The following is a 25,863-nucleotide window of genomic DNA, read 5'->3' on the forward strand; positions in this document are numbered from 1 at the left end:
GGATTTTGTTACCAGCACAGATGAAAATGGCAGCATTACTCCTCCCGTCACCATGGTAAGAGGCAGAAATACTGGCTACAATCAAGACAGAGGGAATTCTGCAGCACTTGAAAAAAAAGCAAATTAAAGAATAGCTCATGGGGAACTTGTTGGAAGCTGAGAACTTGCTTGTTGGGGCTGAGACCTACCAGTTCATCCTCATTGACTGGGGAATGTCAGGGGTCACAGAGAAGGTCTGGATCTGGGAAAACCTGCCAAAGTCCTTACTGCCAAAATCCTTTCTGTATTGTCAGATCTTGAAATGTTTCCTATATCTGCAATGCATTAAAAAAAAAAAAAGGGAACCCAAGGGAGATATCCATATGCAAAGTTTTGCAAAATCATGGTTTTCCTGGAACAAGGATCTTTAAGGAGGGACTTGACTGTGTATAGCTACTGAACTTATCTGCTCCAAGGCCCACTCAGGAGCTCAGCCAGTAGAGTCAGGACCTGTACAATCTTAGCTCGAGCTGCTAAACTGTCTTCCTCACCTTCTGGGCAATAACTATGGTACTTCTCAGCCAATGTGGGCCTTTAGTATGCTATTATCAACGTGACCCCCTTTGAATTACACAAAAGTGTCCCCAGGAAATCACTATAGAGCATGACTGTTTGACACTTTTTCATCCCTTATGTCATTTGTCCCTTCAAGAAACAAAAAGGTAATGAGTCTTTGCTATGTTCTAGATTTCCAGGTACTCTTCTAGATGGCATGGAAACAAACTCAGGTATGACCCAGTCTTTGTCTTCAAGGGGTTTGCAAAATAATGGGAAACAGGAGAAATGCTGCAGCTTATTAGTATTGCAAAAGAAATTATATCATTTAGGATTCAACCAAAGAGGAACCACTATAAGTGATGAAGAATAAGAGGTTTATTATAATTCTGGGAATTGATGAAGAAGTTTATATGTAAGGCTCTTGCCTCTACATCTAGTGTTGGGCCTGAATCTCTGTAACTCAGCAGGATGAGCAGTTGAGAAGGAGAAATGGGCATGAAGTGAGGAGAATCAGTGCAAACCGACACCATGAAATCCACGAAGACAAACTGAAATCAAAAGGGCAGACTGGAACCTACAGCTGTCTCTCACTGTCTCCAACCTTGTTGATGTGGGAGATCTGCAGGAGAAGCTGGCTCCCTTCATTATGGAGATACCCATGTACTTGGCCTAGGAGTTGGAGGAGCTGAAGGAGGAGATTCATTTATGCCAGAGGAGTTGTGGGTCCAACTGAAGCCCCATGCCAACAAGTGAACAAGCAGACCAGCATCAATAAGTGCAAGCTGCAACAGAGCCTGGCATCCTATGCCAACCTTCAGAACACTGTGGCTGCTGTGTGTGACATTTTCACCTTCCAAATCTCACTGCAAATTTCACCATATCCATATAGAAAATTTAGATCCATACAGAAAAGAAAATTCTCGATAATGTAGTTCTAGCTTAGATAAACTGACACAGTACAAAGTCAACTTTCTTGGGCACCTTCTAAGTACCAGGCTCTGTTCTATGTGTTTGGAACACATTCTTATTTTCAGCTTCCTCTTATTTTGTGATCTCTGGAAATAATCTTTTTTTCCTTGACAGCTTAGCTAATATTTAATGGCCTTATTAAAGAGGATACACCTGCAAAACAAAACAAAAATAAAACAAAGCACACACACACAAAAAGAGCAATTGGAAATGTAGAGACAAAATCAGGCAAGTGTGGTCCCAGGGAAATCAAAGAATAAGACTAATTTAAATAAGAAGCCAAGATTATCTGTGCCAAGTACTGCTGAGATTAAAGCGAAGAGTAAAAAAAAATTTATGGCACAGAAATTTATAAAATAAGACTGAAAAAAATACATTCACAGATTGCTCCCTAGTACAATTTTTATTGTGATATTTCTATTCCTAATCACATTCACTTACCTAATATTTGCTCTTGTGCTTTATTAGTAAAATGCCATCTTGTTAGACCCACTTTAAATTTTACAATGATCTCATTACATTTTTAACCCACAGTCAGAGAGAGAGAGAGAGTGAGAGACATCCCTATCTCCCCCACCCTCTCTGTCTCACCCAAAAGAGTCTGTGAGTTCCTTGATGGCGGGGATCATGTATTTGTATCTCTGCATACCAACTTAGTTCCCAGAACATGGTACTCAATAAATTTTTATTGAATTAAATTGAGTCCAAAGTAATTTCCCACAATAAAATAATTTTGAAAATAGATGGTTTAACATGCTTTATTACTAAAATTTGGTGATGATTCCTTCCAGAAATGCTATAAACTGTTATATGAATTCCTCTCTTTGGCCAGTGTCTGGGATTCACTTCAGGTTTTTATGTTCCATGAAATTAGGTAGCTTTTAAGGCAATACTTCATCTGCCCTCTGGGGAACACTTCTAGATCACTCCAGAAGAATTCTTTTTCCCTCTCAAATTACTGATCATTCCTTCCATTCCTTTAGTTCTCACTCAGAAATTTTTCAGGATAGAAATATTATGTGTTTGTGTGTATTACTAATGGAACCAGACAAAAGCATTACTATTTCCAGTGATCACTAAAACTTTATGGCCATCTCTTTGCATGTTAATGCTCAGTTTTCCAATTTTGCACCATTTTTTTGAGGTGCTGTCCATACTTTCTTATTTGTTTTTTTTTCATATTGTCTCTGTATATACAAACATACTTTAACATGGAATTAATTCCTGTTTAGTGAATGATAGCTTCTGAAAACTTCTCTAACAAGAAAATACTAGACAGGGTAAATCAAGTTGCACATGACCTCCAACATTATTTTGTAAACCCCCTTATCACCCCCTTCTTTTGAATTATTATTTGTCTCTTAGTCTTCCCCTCTAACGTCAAAGTTGCTTGAGGTTAGGAATCATTGCTTGTTCATCTTAGCATATATTAGTGTATCACAGTATCCAACAAAGATGCTTAAAAGACCTTTGTTGAATGACTGAATAAATAAATAAATAAATAAATATATAAATAAATATTTGGCCAAGATTCCAAGGTCACCACAAATGGAAACCCCCGTTCCCTTTCAAATATACAATGAGGTAGATAAAACATAACACAAAATCTAGTTCTTGGTAGGTACAACAATAGTTGGTATTCATAATTTTTTGATATTAAAGGTCCTCATTCCAATCCCAATTTTGCTAAAAATAAAAGATGAATGAAGACAAGAGATATAAAAATGTAGAAAGATGGACAAATGAAAGAGACACAATCCAATGACAAAATGAGTGGATATGTCTTTAATTCACTTTTATAATACAGTGTAAATTAGAAAGCCATATTAAATGCTATTATTCATGAACTTTCTTTTTGATCTGCTTTTCCAAAGGCACCTGAAATTGCCATGGAGAAGTAAATAAGTCCCTTATTAAATTTGCTTTACCTCTTTTCCACCTGGCAGTAAATGCAATTTTTTTCAGAAAGTATGTACAAAAATAAAATGAGTGGATGTATAGATAAAATTAGCTTGGCCATGATTTGGAAATTCATGGGACTATGAGTTGGTTACACCATTATTCATTATACCATTCTATTTTTAGTATGTTTGAAATTTTTCATAATGAAAAAGCTTCAGAAATATGTAGTGACAATCAGGTATCTAGTTTTAAAAAACTCAAAGTTTTTAGAAATACAAGATGTCTGCAGTTAGAAATTAATGAATGTCAGAAATATTTCCCTAAAGATGGCAACTTCATTTCCACAAAATTAGCCAGCCAAACCCTGGGGAATGTCAAATACCATGTGGGCTACTCAGAGCTAGGAAATGTAACACTCTAATGAACTTCAACTCCAAGAGGAATTCAAACCTCTCAGTAACAACTTGCTTTTTGATCCAAAAGTAGTGGAGGCAATATAGAAACACATCTATTCACACAGAATCACAGTTCAGAATGGGGAGATAGGATTAAAATAATATATTGAGTACAGAAGCCTATCTTTTTCATTATTACAAAATTCCTTAAAATAAAGATTACTTTTTCTCTCCCTTGTTTTCTTCCCTTTTCATTTTTTAAAAGGGTAAGTAAATAACAACATAGGAAAACAAGACAGAGTGCCATTACCAAATTTTATATAAAAGGAACTTCCAGGAGAAAAAAATAGCACATAAAATTGAATTAAAAAGAACAGAGAAATGCAATGCAAATCTAAAATATGAACAGGAAATACTTATTCCATAGTCCTTAATTCATACATGTTAACTCACACCCATATATCACCTGACCTTGAGTATAACCACAATGTGAAAGAGAAGGATAAAATAGGACAAGTGACCTTAGAGAAAACAGTCACTTCAGGATTGGCTGAAGACTATCTTCTAGAACATAGAACTAAGAGATAAAATATATGAGAGAAATGTTAAGTGAAAAGGTAGACAAATATCTACGAAACAGAATAGAGTGTGCAGAAAGTGACCCACATATTTATGGCAACTTGATTTTCAATAAGGGGAAAAGAAAATTCAGTGGAAAAAGTATAGTCTTTTCAACAAATATTGCAAGAACATTTGGATATTCATGTGATAAAATGGACTTTACACCGTAGACCATATATAAAAATTGTCAAAATGAATCATAAACTTAAATGTAAAACTAAAAATTTTAAACTTCTAAAAATACAAAATAAGATATAATCTCTGTGACTTTGATTTAGGCAGATTTCATGGAAACTAAATCAAAAGCACAGTCCATAAAATAAAAATTGATAAATTGAACTTTATCAAAATTACAAGTTTTCTTTCTCAAATACTGTTAAGACAATGCATAAACAAGTCATCGCCTGGGAAAAATATATTAAAATCACATATCTAATAAAGGACTTTAGACTATATTAAGAACTTTTAAAACTTGTTCATAAGAAAACCAACAACTAATTTTTTTAATTAAAAAAAAGATTTGGACAGTCCTACAATAATAGTTGGAGACTTCAACACCCCACTCTAAATAATGGATAGAACAGCTAGACAAAAGATAAACAAGGAAATAGAGGACTTCAACACTGTAAGCTAACTGGACCGAACAGACATACATAGGACATTTTATCCAACAGCAACAGAATACACATTCCTCAGAAGTACACATGGAACATTCTCCAAGATAGACATTAGGCCACAAAACTAGTCACAGTAAAATTAAAGTATTGAAATTATACAAATGTCTGTTCTGATCACCATGGAACGAAACTACAAATCAGTAACAGAAGGAAAAAATTCACAAATATGTGGAAATCAAACCACACAGTTTTAAGCAACCAATTGATCAAATTAGCTATCACAAGGGAAGTTAGAAAATACTTAGAGATCAATGAAAACAAAGTCACAACATACCAAAACTTACAGGATGCAGCAAAAGCAATGTTCAGAAGGAAATTTAAAGCTATAAATGCATACATTAAAAAAAGCTCTCAAATCAATAACCTAGCCTTCAATCTTAAGGTTGAAGAAAAAAGTTTAAGAAAAGTTTTAAGAAAAAAGAAGAGCAAACTAAACACCAAGCAAGCAGATGGAAGGAAATAATAAAGATTAGAGTAGAGATAATGAAAAAGAGAATTTTAAAAAATAGAATCAACAAAATCAAATGTTGGTTTTTGAAAAGATGAACAAAAGTAACAAATCTTTAGCTTGACTGACAAAGAAAAACAGAAAGAAAACTCAGATTACTAAAATCAGGAATTAAAAGTGGAGCTGTTACTACCGACCTTACAGAAATAAAATGGATTGCAAAGGAATACTATGAACTATTGCACGCCAACAAATTAGATAACGTAGATGAAATGAACAAATTTCTAGAAACACATAAACTATCAAAACTTTCTCAAAAAAAAGAATAGAAAATCTGAACAGATATATAGTAAATAAAGAGATGAAATCAGTAATCAAAAACCTATCAAACAAAAATTCAGGATCAGATGGCTTCATTGGTGAATTCTACTGAACATTTAAATAAAAATTAACACCAATTCTTCTCAAACACTTCCAATAAGTAGTGGAGGGAATGCTTCCAAACTCATTCTATGAGACCAGTGTTATCCTCATATCAAATCCAGACAAAGACATCATAAGAAAAAAAAATGATACACCACTATACCTTATGAATGCAAATGCAAAAATCCTCAGCAAAATACTAGTAAACTTAATCCATCAGCATACTAAAAGGATTATACACTAAAACCAACTGGGATGTACCCCAAGAATGCAAGGGTGGTTCAACATATGAAAATCAATATAATATGCCATGTTAATAAAATATAAGGGGGAAACACATGATCATCCCAACTGATAAAGAAAAAGCATTAGACAAATTTGATATCCTTTCACGATGAAAATACTCAACAAACTAGGAACAGAAGGGAATTTCCTCAATATGATAAAGGACATCTATGAAAAATCTGCAGCTAATATCAATTTTAATGGTGAAATACTAAAAACTTTCTCCCTAAATTCAGGAACAAGAGAGGACAACCACTTTCACCACTTCTATTCAACATTGTACTGGAAGTTCTAGCTAGGGAATTCAGGCATATAGAATGGAACGGAATGGAATAAAGCAAAATGGAACAAAACAAAATGAAATGATACAATGTGATACTATGCCATACCATACCGTGCAATATAATGCATCCAAATTGGAAAGGAAGAAGTAAAACTGTCTCTACTAGGAGATTTTATGATTTTTATATCTAGAAAATCCTAAAGAATCCACCCGCTTTAAAAAACTATTGAAGCAAACAAATCAATTCAGAAATATTGGAAACAAGATCAACATACAAAAATCATTTGTATTTCTATACATTAACAATAAACAATCCAAAAATTAAATTAAGAAAATAATTCCACCATTTATAATAGCATCAGAAAGAATAAAATACTTAGAAATAAATTTAACCAAGGAGATATAGAACTTGTACACTAAAAACTACAAAAGGTTGTTCAAAGAAATTAAAGAAGCCTTAAATAAATGGAAAGACACCCCATGTTCATGAACTGGAAGACTTAATACCATTAAGATGGCATTACTAACCAAAGCAATCTACAGATTCAGTGCAATCCTTACCAAAATCCCAACTGCATTTTTTGCAGAAACGTACATGCTGATTCTAAAATTCTTATGGAATTGCAAGAGAGCCCTAGTAGCCAAAACAGTATTGAAAAATAAAAATAAAGTTGGAGGATTCACATTTCCCAATTTTAAAATCTTCTACAAAGCTACAGTAATCAAGATAATGTGGTATTGACATAAGGATAGGCATATAGGTCAATGAAATAGAACTGAGAGTTCAGAAATGGACCCATATATCTATGATCAATTGATTTTCAACAAGAGTGCCAAGACCATTCAATGGGAAAGGAATAGTCTTTTCAACAAATGATGCCAGAACAATTGGATATTCACATGCAAAAGAATAGAGTTGAACTCATCCCGCACCACATACAAAATGAACTCAGAATGGATAAAAGATCCAAATGTAAGAGTTAAAACTATAAAACTGTTAACAGAAAACATAGGGGTAAATTTTCATGACCTTGGATTTGACAATAGATTCTCAGATATGACACCAAAAATATAAGCATCAAAAAAAAAAGTGGGTATATTGGACTTCATCAAAATTATATACTTTGTACATCAAACAACAGCATCAAGAAACGAATCCCCTTAAAATCTGACAAACTTTCAGGAATTATTTTTCTCCATTTTTTCTCTCTCTCTCTCTTTTATTGATTGGAAATACAAGTTTTTAAATTGATCCTCAAATGTTTTTTAACTATTCTTTCCTATTTTCTATTAGTAATCATTTGCTTTACTTTCTGGGAGCTTGCTTTTTCTCTACATTATGACATATATTAAAAATTCCTGCTATCGTATTTTTTAATTCCTAAGAGTTCTTATTTCTGAGTGAGTTTTTTGGTTTTTCGGTTTTTTAAATATTTTAATTTTATTGGAGTATAGTTGATTTACAATGTTGTGTTAGTTTCAGATGTATAGCAAAGTGATTCAGTTATACATATACATATATTCTTTTTCAGATTCTTTTCTCATATAGGTTATTACAGAATACTGAGTAGAGTTCCCTGTGCTATACAGTAGGTCCTTGTTGGTTATCTATCTTATATATAGTAGTGTGCGTATGTTTATCCCAAGCTCCTGATTTATGCCTTCCCCCGCCCCCCCCGAGTGGGTTTTTTGTTTGTTTGGTTTTGGGGTTTTCTGGCAACATCACTTTTTGCCCCATGTCTGCAACATACTATCACTGAAAACATTAATGACACTTTTTAGAAAAATAAGATGATATCTTTCCTATGTGGTCACTGTTTCCTCCAAGTTACCTTTTTCTGTTTGTTTCAGACAAATAAAATCACATTAGATGATTTCCCCCAGCAATTAGCTGATCCTTGGTTAAATGTTTATATTAAAGAGAGGGAGACTAAGTAGCTGTTTGGAAGTTCTGAGTGCATGGATGGTACTTGATTCTGGACCTCACTCTACGGTGACATGGCTGGCTTGTTTTTTAGGAAACACCAATGCCAGTATCTTCAGATCTTTCATTTTGGACTTGTCAGATAACACAAAGAAAATTCTTCAGCTTCCTGTCTAGCTGCCGAACGTGTGGGAGCTAAGTAGGCAACTCAGCAACCAGTACATATACATTTATTTAATCCCCTACTTTCTGTACAGTATTCCTATCTTTGGCAATCAAGAGACCCTCTCTTTTACCTGTGCCAGAAATAAATCATCCAGTCTCCTGTTGGAGTGGGAGAGGGACAATAGTCAGCCTGGGTAGTAAAGAAGTATCTAGAATTCAACTGCTTCTTAAATATTTTTCAATTCTTCTTAATTTAGCCTTCCATTCACCCCACTTCCAAAAATATAGAGGGACTCTATGGAATATATCAAGCTGATTGTTGTTTTTTCTCACTGCTTGAATAGAAATAATCTTTTTCCATCAGTCTTTCCATGCCAGTTACTACTAAATTATCTGCTTTCTATCTTCCAAAATGTTGTTGCTTTGTTTCCTTTCCCATGCTATAGATTTAGTGGAGTTTTGGGAGGGAGAAAATATGGATGCATGTGTTCAATCTACCATATTTATGCCCATATTTACCAATTTCTTTGTTGATCTTTCCTTCTTGTATCTCAGTCTCTCTTTCCAGGCTCATTTTCTGTACATCTTTTAGATGTTCCTTTAATAAAAATCTGTTGGTCATTAACCCTCTCAGTTTTTATTTATCAGAAAATGCCTATTTCATCCCATTCTTGATATTCTTTCTGCATACATAATTAAGAGTTATTTCCTCTCAACACTGTCTTCAGTCTTCAATTAATACTGATGAAAGTCAGTTATCATCTTGTTACTCTTTGTAGGTAATGTCTTTTACTCTGGCTGCATATAAAATCTTCTCTTTGTCACTGATATGCTAGAGTTTCACAATAATGTATCTATGTTTAGAATTTTTTTTTTTTTTAATTCCTGCATGGTCAACATTGTGCTTCCTGTATTTGGAATTCAACTCTCATCAGTTCTCTGAATTCATCACCTATCATCCCTTCAAGTATCCTCTCTTCTTCATTCTGTTTTCTTCTTTAGGACATTATTTCTTATATAGTTTTCATCTCCTTGTGTCTGTTAAATTCTGGGTAACATCTTCAGATGTTTATTGACATTTACTAATTCTCTCTTGGTATGTGTAATTCACTAATTAAATCATTCATTGAGAGTTTTATTTTAATAGTTATATTTTTCATTTTAAAGGCTATAGGTTTTTTCTTTTGCAAATCTGTATGATCATTTTTATAGTTTCGTATTGCTCATTTATTTATATGACCCCTACCTTTTATTTCTTTGAACATTTTCTATTTAGTGATTTTGTGTTGTTTAGCTGAAAACTCCAATATCTGAGGGCCTACTGAGTTTAAGATTTTTTTCCTGCTGCTTTGTTCCTGTGTGTTGGTGATTTTTGAGTAAGAGTTCTTTTCTGGTTTATCTTTATCTGTGGAAATACTGAGGACCTAAGCTGGGGTGCCCTCCTTCTGCTAGTATTTGCCTCTGATTCTGCCTGCAGCCAGGACTACCTATCTTCACACACTTACTTATGTGTTATTGGCTTTTCAAACCATTGAGAGCTATAAGGTAGCTCTTTAATACGTGAAATCTAAACGCCTTTGGCCCCATGATAGTTGAGAAATGCAGTTCATGTAATTTCAAGTTTTTAGACACCAGTAGTTTGAGAGTTGATTAAAGATAGTGAAATAGTTTGTGTTTCTCTGAAGTAGAAGATGATAAAGAAAAACACATTTTTTATATGAGCATTCATCTATGTTTAAAAATAATTGATTTTAATATCCTTTTCTTCAGATATTAAAAGTTATTTTCCTAAAGAATCTAAATATTTCACATAAAGACTGTAGGATTTTTTAAGGCTTAAATTTTTCTTAAATTTTAACCTTTGGAACGTAAATATTTTATCTGCTAAGTTTTTGGAGAACTCATTTTCCTAGATGGAATAAAAGCTCCTCAAAAAATAGTTGAAGTAACACACTATTATATATAAAATAGACAACCAACAGGGACCTACTGTATAACACAGGGAACTCTACTCAATATTCTGTAATAACCTATATGGGTAAAGAATCTGAAAAAGAATGAATATATGTATATGTATAACTGAAGCACTTTGCTGTGCACCTGAAACTAACACAACATTGTAAATCAACTCTACTCCAATAAAATTAAAAAACAAAACAAAATCAAACAAACGAAAAAATGGTTGAAGTAGCAGGAATGACATTGCTTTAAAAACTGATGAAAGAAAAAGCATTTGAGATGGTTGTCAGTTGTTTTTCTTATTAATTTGTAGGCATTCTTTATATATTTGGGATGTAAATCTTTTGTTGGATATACAAGTACATTCTCCCACTCTGTGGCAGGCCTCTTTACTCACTTAATGGGATTTTTAAAATGAGAAGATCTTAATTTTAATGTTACCCAATTTATCAATTTTATCTCTCTACATTTGTTTGTGTCTTGCTTAAGAAATGTTTGCCTAACTCAAGGTCATCAGGGTATTCTCTTATGTTTTTTTAAAGATGTTTTACTGTTTTACATTTCATAATTAGATTTACAATTAGATTTATAATTCATCAGTGTTGTATGCAATATGTGCTTTGAATCAAGATTCCTTTCCCTCCATTGTAGTAGCTAAATGATCCATTATTATTTATTGAAAAGACAGTTATCTCCCTTGCAATGTAATCTTTGTCACAAATCAGTGGCCAAGTTTGGGTCTATTTCTAGACTGCACTGTTTGATTGGCATATTTGCCTGTCCTATATCATTACCATCCTAACTAAACTGTTGTGTCTTTATAAAGTTTCTTGGTACCTGGTATGGTTAAGTCCTCTCTATTTGTCCTTTCCAAGAGTATATTAGCTATTTTGACACTTTGCATGCCCTTATATGCTTTAGAATTGTCTTATCAAGTTTCCCTGCCCAATTATGGAATTTTGATTAGATTTTTAAGATCATAGGTTATTTTGAGGAGGTTTGATATTTTTACAATATTGAGTTGTTTAGTCTATAAATGGACATTTATGTAACTTTTCTTTAATTCTCCAATAATATTTTATATTTTGTGCCTTGAGATTTTGCACATTTTTAAAGATATGTTTCTAGGTATTTCATTGTTTGATGCTATTATAAAGGTAATCTTTTGAAAATTTAATATTCTAACTATTCTAGTTGATGATGGCATACAGAAATATAAGTAATCTTTGGATATTGACCTTTGATACTGCATTTAAATATTAAAATTAAAATAATAATTAAATTAAATCAATTAATTATTTAATAAATAATTAATTAATTTAATAACAATTAATTAATTTAATAAATTAAATTAATTATTAATACTAAATTTAAATATTAAATAATTTAATTATTAAATTTAAATATTAAATAATTTAATAATAATTAATTAATTTAATAAATTAAATTAATTAATTATTAATATTAAAATAACCTATTATCTCTAGTAATAGAGCTGTAGATTTCTTTTTTCTTTTTTCTTTTTTTTGGGGGGGGGCTTTACACAGTGAAGGTTTATTTCTCACTCATATTACAGTCTCGTGGCCTGCAGCAATGGCTTAGAGATCCAGGGTCTTCAACATGAGGCCTGCATGGTCACTAAGGGCATTCTAATCTTGTTTCAGTCTCAGACAGAAACCTAGCACCATTTCACCATTAAACACATTGTTAGATGAACATACAATGAGACTTTTGTTTGTAAATGCACTTTATCAAACAAATTGCCTTCTGGTTTATTAATAACATTATCATGAGAGATACTGAATTTTATTAAATCAATTTTCTTCATCTATTAAAATAGTCTTCTTATTTTTTCCTTTATTCTGTTAGTATGGTGACGTACACTGATTTTTCTAATGTTAAATCAATGCTACTTTCATCCAATAGCTCCAATTTTGTCAGATATGTAATAATTTTTATATATGTTTTATTTGATTTGCTAATGTTTTGTTTAGAATTTTTATAGCCATGTTCATGAATGAGATTGACCTGTAATAAATCTTTCTCTTAATATCCTTGTCTGCTTTTGTTATAAAATTCATACTGGCTTTTTCATAAAATGAGTCATTTTCATATATGTGTGGATTTTCTAGTTATTATCACTCTGGATTTTACCTCTCTTATATTTTGACTGAGTAAGTCTTGTCATCTTTTTTCTCTCTCCAGTATCACGAAGCAGATGTTTTCATATATTGTTTCAACTTTCAGATTTCCTCAGTGATAAGGGTTAGTTTGAATTTCTTACTATGTGATTCCCAGAAGCTTCTTCATTTGCTTTTCATCACAGAAAACCTTGGACTCTTTACATGGAAACTGTCACCTCTGGTTGTTACCTTAGAAGGAATTATGGACCTTTTTTTACCTTCCAATAAATCAGGTCTTTAGTCATTACTCCAGGGTGTCATTATTTATCAGAGCCTTCATCTTTCTGGAGCTGACGGTGAAATGCCTCAGGCTAGTAAATAATTTAACATGTGCTAGATGTCTGTCCTGTGCAAGGTACTGTGAAAAGCAAGGTGCTGCTGGTACCAAAATAAATATGAGATTTCCCCAGATTTCAAGGAGCTCACTCCAAAAGAGGATATTAAAGTATAATATCAGCATAGCATGATAGGCAGAAAGGTGAAAGTAATTAAGGAGTACCAAAGAGACAAAGAGGAAGAGGACAAAATTGAGACTTGAGGAGCTAGGAAAAGATTATGATAAAAGATGATCCTGAAATGAGTAAGAGAGAATGAGAAGGAATTTGATAAAAGAGGAGGCAGAGGGATCAAAGCAGAACGAGCATCTTGTTACCGTCCAGTGTTCGTAAACCCAGGAAACACGGCACATTTTGACTGAATCAAAGAGTTTGGGTGGAGGTGGGAATGGGGGGCATTGAACTGATTAAGCTGGTTACTTCAAATGTGATCCTTTCTGAGGCTCCAATGTTTTTAGTAAAATACTAAGATGATAGGAAGAAAAAGCCACCAGTAAAAAGAGCAGCCCTTCCCGTCTTCTAGGGCAGTGTTGACCTCCCGTTGAGAATGGGTCGTGCTGGAGGGCCTAGAGGCAGGAACTCACTTGCTCTCTTTGTGACTTGGATTCCTGCCCTATTACCTGGCATACAGTGAGAGACAGTGAAGTTGCAACAATGGGAAAACAAGGAGATTGCCTAGTAAGATACTGCTTGTTTTTTAGCCTTTCATCCCAGGTGTGGCTTCTCAGACGCTGTTCTTCTGCCTTGTAAAAATAAAGGGGGTGCCTTCTGATCCTGAGGAAGATGAGTCACCTTCTTGTATCTTGTGGCTACCAGCCTCAAGGACCCCACCCTCCCCTCTTTTAGAGAGTTTTATTTATCTACAATGTACTTAATGATTTTGGCTTGAGCATGCTCTGATATTTAAATAAAGGGACTTTGCCACAAAATGCCCCAAGACATTTCAGTCTGTGTACAATATGGGACTGGCAGGCAAAAGATGGACTTGAAAGGATTACACTTCTCATCCTCCATCTTGAAAAGACTGTGATATTTATCCACACTCCCTTACCCACTACTGATTGAAAAACTGTTCCATTTGAAGCCAGGTTTTATGTTTCTTGCTTATAGATTTTACATGCAAATGTCATTTTACCCATCTTGGACCACATACTTCTTGATTACTTGTATTAGCATGAGTGTAGAGATGGAGGAGAGTGAAAACACTTTGGTTTCTAATTAATCTCACTATTGAAAGGTAAACATTTTCATGTATAGCCTATGTATAACTATTTAATTATCACTGGGTATGGCCTGCATAGAGGGTTTTATTGATCCAGACATCATAGAGGCAAGACTTTCTGAGAAAGGCTACCTTGGTGGTAAACAGAAGTGATGTTGAGGTTTCAGAAAGAGAGAAGACAATTTCAAGAGCTCCTGAACGGAAATTTCCCAATTCCCCATTCCTGACAAACCTGGAAAGGAGGTAAACCCTTATACAACATAAGATTTTTCTCTCCTGGCATCAGCAATGTCTCTGCCTTCTCTGTCAGCTGATCCAAGCCAGGTAGTTGCAAAATGTATATGCAGAGAAAATGACAGTAGGTGTGGGAATGGATGCAATGGAGGTGATTGTGGAAGTACAAGGACATTATGAACCTTTTTTCTGCTGGTCATTCTGGAAAAATAATAAACATATCACATTAAAAAGCCATGGTGTCTTCTCCAAAAAGACTCACAAGGGATGTTGAGAAATCTTTCCCTTGCTTCTGGGGTGAGCAGCAACTGGAAATCAGGGGTATGATGAGATAAGTTAAAATTCCATGCACAATTATTTGTATCTTCATTTCCTACTAGTCCTGGACTTCTCTGTATGCTCTAGTGATACCATATATAGTTACACAAAAAATCAACACTCTTCAGGTTTCTGTTTCTTTTCTGTTTTTGATCCACTCCGCTCACCTAATCACAGATCTACTACTCCTCTTCTAAAACTGAGCTGACTACAGTGCATTGCCTCTACCATGAGATCGTCCATATTCTCTATTTTGCCCTCCACCCCAGCCTGAATTAAAACTTCCTAAGATTGATTTTAATTTTAGATTTACATGGAATATTCTATCTACCTCAATTGTAGTTTTCAGCACATTGTATTATAACTGTCTGCTTCCATCTCTGGGTAACCTACAGTCAGAAATATTTTAGGGCAAGACCTATATTTTAACCTCTACATCCCTGGCACAAGCACAATACATGGTACGTATTAGGTGCTTATTAAATGGTTTGTGAACAAAACATACCTGAATACCAGTCCTAAAGAGTGGCAATTCTATTGAGCCAACACAACCTGGGTTGATGAGCTAAGAGGATGCAGGACTTACTAGTCCCCTTATTGATGCATACACGCCTTCATTCATAATTCTAAGAACACATTCTTAGTAAATACATAATGTTGTAAAAGGTAGAATTACAGGATGTCCAAGAAAGGCCCAATTCCATCACTGGTCTCACTATGTTAATTTCTGCATATGGTGACATTCAAGGCTGGGGTCTCTTTGTGGATACAGAGCAATAGAGTCTTCATATAGATCACCTGTCTGAGCTAAATAATATAAGCAGACTAGGAGATATCATTGCTCATAAAATAGCCAAAAATCTACATGAGCGCCGGGAAATATTAACAATACAAAAAACCTGAGGATTCTTAGCAGAAAAAAATCCAGGGATCAGATTGACAGACCACATAAATAAGACACTGGGAGTAATAATTATCCATTAAACTACAGGGACCAAACAGCTACATATTTCGGCTTAAATGTCATTTAAAAAGCAGTGAAGATTAGCAAATACATTCTCAAAAGGTAAATCCCTACAAATACCATGCTAAGAAGGCAACCATGGGAGTTTACTACATAGCTGGGTTTCTAAAAATTATAGTTCTCAGATAAAATAAAAAATACCAACAGAAAAAGAAAAAAACATTGAGGAAAACAGACATATACATAAAATGACATGAAAAGTTTCACAGATGCATGCCAGGGTTATCCGTGGCCCGCCTAGTGGCCGGTGTGGTTGCAGACATACAGGGCTTGGCTTGCAGTAAACAGGTCCTCTGGGGCAACCTGTTTGACAGGGATCTGTCCATGATTAGAGAAGCTGTGGTATCAGATAGAGACAGCGCTGTCCTGGGCAGAAGGAGCAAAAGCAAGAGCTGTAGGTGAATAAAGTATAAAGGGCTTTGGAGGTGGGGGGTCGGGGCTGGCTAGTTGCGGCTGCCCGCTAAAGCAGGAGCAATGGGGGCTGGGCCGTTTTGCGTTGAAGGGCATGGATCAATGGATTTCAAGAAGTAGGTGTGTTCCTTGGCGACAGCCCACAGGTGGCTGTGAAGATGACTCCGGAAGGGTTTTCCTGGCTGAGTTCAGCTGCTGACCTGCTGCAAGGGCCAATTTGCAGGGCTGGGCGCTAGGGGGTGGTGACGGGGCAAAAGCAACAGGGCACTTCCTTCGAGCCGGAATCGAACCAGCGACCTAAGGATATCCACATGTGTCAGGTCTACAGTCCTCCGCTCTACCAGCTGAGCTATCGAAGGGTGCACGCTAGCTAGTGCTGGGTCCTTCGTTTTTTCTGGAAACGACAGAGGCCAAGGCTCTGGAAGGCCCCGGGTGCAATATGCCCTAGGTTAATTGGAAGCCCCTTGGCAGGAAGCCGTGCACACGCTGGGGATCCGTGGTGGCCAGGCATCCCAGGGAGGCGATTTTCAGAATGCCTGGGCCCGGGCCGCCACCTGTTGACTCATTTTCTCTCCCCTGGGCTCTTTCTACAGGGAGAGACCAGGACGACAGCCCTCGGTGGCCAGAAAGCCGGTAAGAGGGTGAAGGGAATGGGGGCGTTGGTGAAACCCACACGGATGAGTGGGTCGGGTAGGGGCGGGCTTGCGGAGGGAAGCAGGGGAGAAGAATGCACCACCAGGCAGGCACGGTCGCTGAAGGGCCCTCGAGGAGTTTCTGAGCTCGCCCCCCGCCCCACCCAATCACATACCCGCCCCCTGGTGCTGGGGCGTCATCACCCCCGCCATTTAACCTCGACCCGACCCTGTTGCCCACCGTGAGCTGGGCTCACTTTTCCGCGCAGTGAGACTCCCTGGAAGTGAGGGAGAAAGGATGTCCCCATAGGTACCCAGCCGTCTGGCCCGCTGCGGCCCGTCTGGGGACTTGGCTCGCGTTCTCTGCCCACAGACCCGGATTACTCTGGCAGAGGCGGCCGCTCCCTGAAGTAGCTCAAGATTCTGTGGGCTTCCTGGACAGGCAGAGCACAAGGCTGTCCAGGTCGGACCTCTTGCCCTCGCTCCGCGTCTTTGACAAACGTTTCAGATCCCATCTGGTGTGTGCCCGCCACCTGACACCACTCGCTCACCCACCCAGCTCAGGTCGCACAGAAGTACGGCAAGCCACACCCAAGTCACCTGCCCTCCGATGCCTGTGTCGCCACCCCTGATCGGGAGACCGGCAGGTCTGCACCTGCGAGGATGAGGGCCATGTCTGCGGAGGTCCCCTCCTGCCCGCTGTGAGGCCCCAGACAGGAGGAGGTGGCCGTGTCGGGGCTCACCAGGGTGTGTCCAAGTCACCAGAGTCCACCTCCCAACCACGGGCACACCCCCCCTCCCCTGTTATATCCCCCAAACACCAAAGCTAGTTCCCCCAAACCTGGGAACCTTCTCTCCCTCTCTCGAGGATGAGGGAGAGAGAGAGAGAGAGAGAGACGAAGTTGGAGAGAGAGATGGACAGAGATACACAGAGACTGCAGTTGTTGGGCTAGACAGAAGAGAGAAGGCATGGACCATCCTAGGACTAGGCAAAGTAGGAAAGGGAAATTGAGTGGGAGGATTTTCAAGAAGAATGCCTTGGTTGTCCGTGACCCATGTGATGGCCCGTGTGCTTGTTGGGCTCCAGGGCTCGCAGTGGGCAGCTCCTGTATGGCCACATGTTTGTCGGATCTGTCCACGTTGAGCAAAGTGGTGGTGGCAGAGGGGGTGCTGCTCTCCCTGGGGAGAGGTGCGAGAATAAAAGTGTTAAGGGCTTGGGAGGTTGACTGGCTGGCTGGTGGGGGCACTCTGCTAAGGCAGGAGCAAGGGGATGTTGTGGACTGAGGGGCATACATCTGTGGATTTCAGGAAGGAGGGGTAAGTGGTTCTGGAAGGGCTTTGTTGGCTTTGTCTGGTGAGCATGAGGATGCTCTTGTAGTGCAGGCGGAAGGGCCAATTTGCAGGGCAGAGGCAGAGGGCGTGGCCCTCATGATGGGGCAAAAACTACTAAAGCACCTCCTTCGAGCCGGAATCGAACCAGCGACCTAAGGATGTCCACACGTCATCAAGTCTACAGTCCTCCGCTCTACCAGCTGAGCTATCGAAGGGTGCACACCCACACATCCACTGACAAGCACTGGGTCCTTTCTTTTTGCAGAAACGGTGGAGACCAAGGAACTGGAGCCTCACCGTTCCTCAAAGAGGAACATCGCCTCTAAGCGCCTCCCCCCATGCCCTCCATCCCACCCCAAGCCCCGCTCCCGGCTCTGTACACCCCTCAGCTCGCCACTCATTCCAGACAGGGGCCGTGGTGCCCACTTAAACCTAGTTTTACTTTTCCGCGCAGTGAGGGCTCCTGGGAAGTGATGGAGAAAGGACGTCGGGCTGGGCCTGTCTGGGGACTTGGCTCGCGTTCTCTGCCCACAGACCTGGATTACTCTGGCAGAGGCGGCTGCTCCCTGAAGTAGCTCAAGATTCTGTGGGCTTCCTGGACAGGCAGAGCACACCGCTGTCCAGGTCGGACCTCTTGCCCTCGCTCCGCGTCTTTGACAAACGTTTCAGATCCCATCTGGTGTGTGCCCGCCACCTGACACCACTCGCTCACCCACCCAGCTCAGGTCGCACAGAAGTACGGCAAGCCACACCCAAGTCACCTGCCCTCCGATGCCTGTGTCGCCACCCCTGATCGGGAGACCGGCAGGTCTGCACCTGCGAGGATGAGGGCCATGTCTGCGGAGGTCCCCTCCTGCCCGCTGTGAGGCCCCAGACAGGAGGAGGTGGCCGTGTCAGGGCTCACCGGGGTGTGTCCAAGTCACCAGAGTCCACCTCCCAACCACGGGCACACCCCCCTCCCCTGTTATATCCCCCAAACACCAAAGCTAGTTCCCCCAAACCTGGGAACCTCCAATTCCCATGGGGGATGGAGGGCATGGGCACATCCAATGGAAGTCTTAGTATCTCTCTTTGGTCCCTGTCCGCTGGTCTCTGCATATGGTGACATTCGAGGCTGGGGAATCTTTGTGGCCACAGAACAGTAGGTTCCTCCTGAAGGACTCCTGTGGGAAAGCAATGGCACTGCTCCCTGGACCCTGGAAACTCCACAGCCCCAGGCTCAGCTCCTCTTGGTCAGCAGTGGGGCAGCAGGGAAGACTGCTGCTGCAGAGGAGACCTGGAGACGAAGATATGCGGGAAACGCAGTCTGGATGCAGAGGCAGAACCCGAACCAAAAAGGAGCTCGTGGCCGCAAGGGTCAGGGGAGGGCAGCGGCTGGGCCCCAGGGCCTGCAGAGAGCCACACTCCCATCACCGTTCCTCTGACAGTGCTTTCCAACTGTATCTCCAGCCTTCGGGAGTTTCCCTCCCACAGGAGAGAAAAGAGCAAGGGCCACTCCTTGGCTTTCCTCTCTGCACCCACATGCCCTGACAACCCTCCCCCAACCAGCACCATCCCTGAAACCCGGCTCGGTGGCGGTGGAGGGAGGAGGGTGTGGAAGGCTGTAGCCTCAGGGGCCCAGCACTTAATTCAGCCAGCTGGTCAGAAGGCACAGGCCAGTGGCCTGTGTCAGGAGGACAGTCGGTGTGCGCCTCCAGGATCACACATCCGGCCACCAAGCCCCACTCCCTGGCCCTTTCTGCTCCCTGCCTTCAGCCACCATTATCTGCCCCCCGACCCCGGCCTTTTCCTACTCTCAGGTCTCTTTCTCAGGTCTCAGCCTTTCCTTTTGCTCACAAACTCCCTTCCTCTCCCCATCTCCCCCTCTCCCTTGCAGTCGCTCTCCCTCGGTCTCTCTCTGTCTCTATCTTTATCTCTGTCTCTATTTCTCTGTCTCTCCATCAGAAGTAGCAGGGGAATTGGTGCAGGCGTTTTTCCCACAATTGTACAGAGTGTGAGCAATCGTTGCTCTTGCAGAAGGAACTCAAACCTTCCTGCGGCAGCAAGAACAGGTGTGAAATTTCGAGGAATTTGAAGTTTTCCCGTGGTCTCGGCCTTGTTCTCTGACTGACAGGAGACCTGAGTGGGGCCTCTGAAGTTTTCATCGTGACTTCAAGCCTCCTCCCCTGTCCTGAGAGCCCTGGTGTCTTTTGCTCCTGCCAATGCCAGCGGCTCTTGATGCAGGCGCACAATTGGCAATGGCTTGGCAAACCTCAGGGTGGCAGTCCTGTCCCACAGTATATAAAGCAAATGGTGAAGAAGGTTTTCTGTCTCCCTAAGTCTATATATTTATGATCATTCAAGAGAGACACAGAGAGAACGAGTTCGAGAATGAGGGAGAGAGAAAGAGAGAGAGAGAGACAGTTGGAGAGAGGGATGGACAGAGATACACAGAGACTGTGGTTGGGCTAGACAGAAGAGAGAGGCCATGGACCATCCTAGGACTAGGCAGAGTAGGAAAGGGAAATTGAGTGGGAGGATTTTCAAGAAGAATGCCTTGGTTGTCCGTGACCCATGTAATGGCCCGTGTGCTGGTTGGCCTCCAGGGCTCACAGCAGTGGGCAGCTCCTGTGTGGCCACATATTTGTCAGGGATCTGTCCACGTTGAGCAAAGCAGTGGTGGCACAGCGGGCACTTCTCTCCCCGAGGAGAGGTGCGTGAATAAAAGTTTAAAGGATTTGGGAGGCTGAAGGGTCTGGCTGGTTGGGGTAGTCTGTAGAGGTTGCTAAGGGTGTTTTTGGTTGAGAGGCATGTGTCTCTGGATTTGGGGAAGGGACAAGTGGCTCCAGAAGGGCTCTGTCGGCTTTCTCCTGTGAGAATGAGGATGCTCTTGTAGTGCAAGGGGAAGGGCCAATTTGCAGGGCAGAGGCAAGGCTGCACTAGGCAGTGGTGGGTGTCATGATGGGCCAAAAGCATCAGGGGCACTTCCTTCGAGCCGGAATCGAACCAGCGACCTAAGGATGTCCACATGTGTCAGGTCTACAGTCCTCCGCTCTACCAGCTGAGCTATCGAAGGGTGCACACTGGTAAGTGCTGAGTCCTTCCATTTTGCAGAAACGACAGAGGCTGACGCACTGGATGGCCCCAGGTACAACATGCTTTTGGTTGGTTGGAAGGCCCCTAGGCAAGGAGCGGTGCATATGCTGGCTCCGTGGTTGTCAGGCATCCTGGGGAGGCAATTTTCAGAATGCCTGGGACTGGACAGTCACCTGTTGACTCATTTCCTCTACCTCCCCGCCCTGTCCCTTTCTACACGGAGTGGCGGGATGACGCCCTTCCCAGGCCAGAAAGCCAGCAAGAGGGTGAGGGGAAAGGGGACGTCGGACAAACGGATGCGTGGGTTGGTTGGGGGCGGGCTTGCGGAGGAATGGAGAGCAGAAGAACGCAGCCCACAGGGTCACAGAAGACCCCTTGAGGAGGAGCACAGCCTCTAAGCACCTCCCCCCATCCCACCCCAGCCCTCGCCCCCGGTTCTGTACCCCCCTCACCTCGCCACTTACTCAAGACCGGGACCGAGGTGCCCACGTAGACCTAGTCTTACTTTTACGCGCAGTGAGGCTTCCTGGGAAGTGATGGAGAAGGGATGTCGGGATGTCGGGCCAGGCGGGCCGGGGGTGGAGGGAAGGGGGTGGGGGACGACGACGACGCCACGCCCATAGGTACCCATCGGCCCGGCCCGCTGCGGCCAGCCTACGGACTTGGATCCCCTTTTCTGCCCACAGAGCAGAATTTTTTTCAGTATCTGTTTCTCCAGCATCCATCTTCCACTCCCTGCACCCTTCAGTTCCCTTCCTTCAGCCTCCTTTGTTTTCCCCACCTCCTTCCTGCTACCAGGTGTATTTCTGATCCCTAAGCCTGTGTTTTTCTCTCAAACTTTTCCCCTTCTTGTATATCTGTTTCTCACTTTCTTTCTATCTCTCAGGGTGTCTGGCTCTCTTTTTTGATTTTTTGGTCTGATTTTTCTCTGAAACTTTTTTTCACTGTTTCCTTCTTTGTTTCTTTCTATGTCTCTTTCTCTTGCTTTTTGTCTCTTTTTTTTTTTCTGTCTCTCTATATTTCTATTTCTGTATCTCTATGTCAGAATTTGCAGTGTATTTGTTCCTGATTCACCTAGTTTCAGCAGTCATTGCTCTTTTAGGTGGAACTAACACTTTCTGGGTGCAATGAGAGCAGTGTATAGGGCAATAGATATTATCTGAAGTGCAGGCTGAGAGAAGCCAGTGGGAAAATAAAGGGAGAGGTCCAGAAGTTTAGGAATAGTTATCCTGGATGTGTTTTTAATTATGTATGCTCAGATTCTCTTGGGCTTTTGTTGCAAGTTTCTTTTACTCTCCAGTTTTGAAGAAATCTTTAATGGCAATCAAAGAAATTTTGCTAAGATGAAACTTACGTATCCCTGGATTTAATTATTAATAAAGTAGTACAGTTGGCTCACCAATTGTAACAGAATGTATTATACCAATGCAATTTGTCATTAGAAGGGAAAATAGTGGAAGAGGAGCAGTGAGAACATATATATGAGAACATTCTTGACACTGTGCTCAATTTTCTTTTACAGAAAACTGCCTCCAAACAGAAACAGTATTAACTGAAAAATTAATAAATTGATTTTGTCCATGTATATTCATTTATGTGTATACAACTGCTGGAAAGAATGTTCTTGGGTAAGCAATAAAGGATGGCATCTAGTGCACAGTTAGAGGGGATGATCTTAGCTAGGATGTTGGATAGGTCATCCACAGTAATAGGAGGAATAAAAGTACTCAGGTGCCTGTAAATGGGTACCTTGTAGATGTTCTCCTGTGAATGCTTCTGTGTTCTTAGTGAAACAGAAAGCTGAGAGTGAGAATGTATGCTGAGGTATTGCTATTTTGAAGACACAAGAGAAGGGATGAAAGAGTAGAAGTGAAGGGATTGAGAAAAATAGTAAGATTGTTATGCATATGCACTTGAGATTATTGTCATGAATTTAAATTGAGACCATTTCAGCATCATTAGGTTTCTCTTCATTCTAGTTCAGCTAGGTGAGGGCACGTATTGAATGCTTACATTAAATAAAGATTGCTATTTTGTTAAGTGAGTTTTTCTAAGCAAAAGAGGGACGATCATATTCAGACCCCTAGATCAAGAATTCAGCCAGGAACTTTAAACTTCTCTTGGTGATTCTTTTAAGGACATGGGCCATCTTCGTTCCTTCACCACCTCCTGAAGGTGCTCTCTCCCTTGTCTAAAGGTGCTCTCTCCTACTAAAGGTGACATCTCCAAAGGCACACCAAGAAAGGGGCAACACTTTGATTCAACCTGGGTTTCAATGGACATCAAATTCCACCCATCTACTCTCTGGGACCCCCAAAATATGGGCTAGGATCAAAGTACACTTTACTTACAGTTCAAGTGGTGAAAATGTCTAATAGGAGTTCAGATTATGGGTTAAAACATTCTCGGGATCTCTGAGAGCAAACTGTAGGGGCAGTGAGCTAATTTTCCAAGTTAGCTGTCAAAGATGCTTGATTCAAGTCTGCAAGAATTGAAACATCTCCATCATCCCCGGGGCATTGCGTTTTTGCTGAGTCACATCTCGGGACAGTCTCGCTCAGACCCTCTCTGTCCTTCTCACTTCCTGGCAGAGAAAGATGCAGAGGGAAGGGTAGGAGCTCCATCGGGAGATCAGAAATAGGGCTTGGATGTGAGGAGGCAGAAACGTTCCAGAGCAAACAGACCAGTGGGGAGCTGAGGACCCGAGGAGCTGATTCGAAGGTCACTGATGTACTCCAGCAACAGTACAGACCCAAGGGCCTGCACCGGCACTCTTGCCAAAGGAGTTAACTCTTGAAGTTTGCTAATAGACTGCGCATGAAGCTTGTGTGAGTTTCCATTATGAGGGAAAAAATGTAAATAAAATAAAAACAAACAAACACCACTCCCTGTTTTCTCCACCCTTTTATCAGTCTCCTGTCGCATATGACAGCTTCCTCTTCTGGGGTTACACCTGTACTTAAAACTTCTCTTTTTTACCTAACCCTATCCTCCTGATGAACTTCATCTTTTAAGACTTATCAAAACTTACTAATTGGCAAAACTTTCCCAAGCCCTATCTGGCCAGAAAACAGGAACCCACTTGCCTTGAATAGTCTGACCTGAACCTCACTCTGGCACATTAAGTCACTTAGCCCCAAACCGAGGACTAGATTAGTATTCCCATATTAGACCTGGGTCTGCAACTGGCAAAGCTGTTGCTTAGCAGCGGCAGGATTCGAACACCCCACCCAAAGAGACTGGAGCCTTATTCCTAGTGCCTTAGACCGCTCTGGCCACGCTACTTGGCGTTGTGTGGTATTGCCTATTCTTTCCCATACTACCTACTTTCTTTTACGTTTCAGCTGTGCTCTATACAATGTGTTCTCGAAGTCCTAACTTTATACCTCAAGAGCAAGTGGAGGAAGGGTTCAGGGAACAGCGGAGGCTTATCACAAAAACTTACTTTCCTCATCGGCTCTGAATTTTTCATCTTCCACCCAGTGCTTAAATGGGAAGAACTTAGTGGATGAATAATGAGTGAATTGAATCTGTGCCACACACTAGGCTGTGGGCCTTCTGTAGGTGTTACTATGTTTGATTCTTTTAGGCTTCCTCTCAGTCTCACCACAAATTTCTTAGAAAGACAAACGAAGGCTGACGCTAATTAAAGCCACAAAAATCCTATCTTCGAAGGAGCATGACTTACCAAATGGCGTTTTAGAGCATTTGCAAATGCTTGAGCACCTACTTAAAGCTGGATTCTAACCAACAACCTAAAGATGCCAACGGAGCTCTACAGCGCCGCCCCCCTCCCCCATTTTACCAGCTGAGGCATCAAAGAATGCACACATGTCGCTCTGCTGAATTATTTCTTCAGAGAAGGAGAAGCCTCTCACATGGTTTTATACTCTATTCCTAAGACACCTAGAGATGTCTTCTGCTCTCATAGAGAGCAGATGCTCACGCCGTTGGAATTTGACGGTTTTAGGACCTTAGGGGTCGCCCAGGTCGCCACGTTGACATCTCTGCGTTACAAATCCACCCTCTTGTTGCTCCGGAACTTGTGCGGGGGAAATGTCGATGTGAGCAGAAGACAGCGCTCAAGTTCCCTGTTGACAAACTCTGCTCTCCTGGTGGAACCGTCAACGCACCGCGGAAAGCTCTGCCCAGGGCTCCCGAAGGATCTCCGTCTCTAGGCCTCCCTCCTAGCCCAAGGACACAACGTGCTCATTTCTCCGAGAAAAACGTTTTGGTGATAGAAGTCCTGCAGCTCCACAGAGGCCTGACTGGGGCTTCCGATCCTGGCAGCTGTCCCCTCCCACCAGGCAGTTTTTACTATCACAGAATATTCTGTCCTCATGCACAGATCACCTTCGTTTAATGGCTGACGCCATTTTTCAGATCATTCAGGGTCCTTCAGGTTTTTAACCTGGCACATCACATCCAAAATAATAATTAAATTCCTAAAGCAGTAGTTCTCAACCCTGGCTGTACAGGAACTTTAAAAAATTCCGATGTGGACACCAC

At 40.8% G+C, this 25,863-nt stretch overlaps 3 non-coding genes across 3 annotated transcripts; all 3 read right to left on the reverse strand.

Moving 5' to 3' along the window:
• Window positions 1-16,584: 16,584 nt before the first annotated feature.
• On the reverse strand, window positions 16,585-16,674 carry TRNAY-GUA (transfer RNA tyrosine (anticodon GUA)). The gene is given in 2 exon segments: window positions 16,585-16,620; window positions 16,638-16,674. It is a non-coding gene; the product is annotated as a tRNA-Tyr (tRNA).
• Window positions 16,675-18,403: 1,729 nt separating this feature from the next.
• TRNAY-GUA (transfer RNA tyrosine (anticodon GUA)) lies at window positions 18,404-18,494 on the reverse strand. Its single transcript is given in 2 exon segments — window positions 18,404-18,439; window positions 18,458-18,494. It is a non-coding gene; the product is annotated as a tRNA-Tyr (tRNA).
• A 2,750-nt stretch (window positions 18,495-21,244) lies between these two features.
• TRNAY-GUA (transfer RNA tyrosine (anticodon GUA)) lies at window positions 21,245-21,334 on the reverse strand. Its single transcript is given in 2 exon segments — window positions 21,245-21,280; window positions 21,298-21,334. It is a non-coding gene; the product is annotated as a tRNA-Tyr (tRNA).
• Window positions 21,335-25,863: the final 4,529 nt, after the last annotated feature.

Source organism: Eubalaena glacialis, chromosome 2 (assembly GCF_028564815.1).
Source record: "Eubalaena glacialis isolate mEubGla1 chromosome 2, mEubGla1.1.hap2.+ XY, whole genome shotgun sequence".
NCBI classification, from domain to species: domain Eukaryota; kingdom Metazoa; phylum Chordata; class Mammalia; order Artiodactyla; family Balaenidae; genus Eubalaena; species Eubalaena glacialis.